Genomic DNA, 2,634 nt, shown 5'->3' with positions numbered 1-2,634 from the left:
CTTCAAACCTTACTCTCTGCCCAGCCAGCCTCCCCGGCGCCCGCGACAGAGGACACCTCGGTCAGATGGGCACGGCCGATCTGGCCCCGGTAATGATCCTTCCGCAGGTTCACCTACGGAAACCTTGTTACGACTTTTACTTCCTCTAGATAGTCAAGTTTGATCGTCTTCTCGGCGCTCCGCCTGGGCCGCGAACGACCCCGGCGGGGCCGATCCGAGGACCTCACTAAACCATCCAATCGGTAGTAGCGACGGGCGGTGTGTACAAAGGGCAGGGACTTAATCAACGCGAGCTTATGACCCGCGCTTACTGGGAATTAATCGTTCACGGGAAATAGTTGCAATCCCCGATCCCCATCACGAGCGGGCTTCAGCGGGTTACCCGCGCCTCTCGGCGAAGGGTAGACACACGCTGATCCGCTCAGTGTGGCGCGCGTGCAGCCCCGGACATCTAAGGGCATCACAGACCTGTTATTGCTCAATCTCGCGTGGCTGAAAGCCACTTGTCCCTCTAAGAACTCGGACGCCGACCGCACGGGGCCGCGTAACTAGTTAGCATGCCGGAGTCTCGTTCGTTATCGGAATTAACCAGACAAATCGCTCCACCAACTAAGAACGGCCATGGGGACAAGCTTCTCTGGCGTCAGATTGGCTTCCCGCCGACTCTTCACGCGACTGGTCCCCCTCACTAAAATTATACCGGGTAGACGTCAGCGCCACCGTTGCGGTGACGCCACGAATGTTGGCTCTTTCCGCCCCCTCACCGTCAGTGACTGAGGCCCATACACACACACACACACACACACACACACACACACACACACACACACACACACACACACACACACACACACACACACACTGCACTTGCTCCGCAGCTTCACAACATCCCCTCCCATCTTTGGGCTGACGGGAAATAGGATGTAGGTCTCATACGTAATTGTGAGCCCGTCATCATTACCCCGAAATCCGACTTCCGTCCCCACCAACCTCAGTACCCTTTGAAACCGGAAGCGGTTAATGGCATCTGCCCTGTATTCAATGCCTTGCGTGTCAAGGGCATAATTGTCCCTTGCCCCACCTCCCCGGTTTCCACTCCCATCTTCCCCGTGAAGAAGATACGCCCACTGAATGGAGGTTCGTTCAAGACTTTCAGGCAGTAAATGCAGCTGTCAGGGCCCGCACGCCCTGCGTCCCCAATCCCTACACCCTTATGTCTCAGGTTCCCCCTTCTGCACGGCGGTTTACCGTTGTGGACCTTGCCAACGCTTTCTTCAGCGTCCCTGTTCTGGTTTGCGTTCCTATTTGACGGTCGGCCTTACACATGGACAAGGCTGTGTCAGGGCTATTGTGAAAGCCCCACGATCTACAACGGGGCACTTCGAGACAGCCTTAGCACACTTACGCTGACGCGCGGCTCAACCCTATGGCAGTACGTCGACGACCTCGGACTCGGTCTCTCTCTTACGCCATCTGGCACAAGAAGGTCACCAAGCTAGTCTCTCCAAACTCCAATTTTGTCAACAACACGTCACTTTCCTCGGACACACGGTCCTATAACCCTAACCCGTCTCTAGAAAAATAACCCTGTCCCCTTTTTTCTTTTTTTCTCCCCCTTTCTGTTTTTTTCCGTCTATGGGGAGGGCGCTCGTTTGCCGGATGTCGCGTCACGTTTCCCGTGACAACGGCGTGGGGGGCCGCCTTTTCCGGAGAGCTTGTCATCTACCGGAAGTGGTGTCATATTTCCCAGTATATATTTAGAGGCGGAGCCTCATTCTCTCTTTTCGTCGGAGTCCGGCACAGAGCTACGTCGCCCGCTGTTCGGTGAGTTGGATTAATGTTGGCTATTTTTTCGATTGTTAATTTGATTTTTACGAGCCTTAGAAGGCCACCGAGATGCCGCCCGGTCGTGAAAAGTCTAAGCCCTCGCCTGAAGAAGGTTCCATAAAACCGAAATGTCGCGCGACTTTCGTTGGTGGGGGACTGTGGCCGCCATCTAAACATCTTGTTTGATGGACAGTGTACAAGGTTAATTCCAATTTATTTGGGAATGCAGATTTAAATTTCTAACCTATTGTAAACGTTTGAACTACAAACGTTTGGACTGACACAGATTTACTATCTGTCGCAATTGTTGAGATTTAGCGGCGTTGTGAACGCCACCCATAAATGACGAGATGACACAAATGTTCGTTGACAATGTATTTCCTCCTGTACACAAGATAACATTAGCTGTTTCCAAACTGTACATGAGCTAACATAAGCTGGTCGTTTGGTTGACTGATACACGGCTAGCTGTACACACAGCTTGCTGAACAACAGCGTGCTGAATGACGTGATGCTGACCACAGCTGTGGGACCATACACTGGCTGTACACGTGCTGTACACGTGCAGTACTGAGCTGTGATGATGCTGGTTCTACAACGTTTCCACTTTATCGCATTTAAATTAACCGTTTCCACTTTATCGCATTTAATTAACTCTTGTATTTTTCGGGAGCTCAACTCCATGCAACCATGTGCTTCGTTTATTTCCACCGTTCAGAATCGCCTGCGCTGCATGATGACGTCATCTATGCGCCTCATATTACTGAGATTGGTGCCTCCATGGCTCCACCTGCTGGCCAGGCGGTC

Source organism: Lampris incognitus, unplaced genomic scaffold, assembly GCF_029633865.1.
Source record: "Lampris incognitus isolate fLamInc1 unplaced genomic scaffold, fLamInc1.hap2 scaffold_163, whole genome shotgun sequence".
Taxonomy (NCBI): Eukaryota; Metazoa; Chordata; class Actinopteri; order Lampriformes; family Lampridae; genus Lampris; species Lampris incognitus.
Note: the sequence above shows the minus strand (reverse complement) of the source record.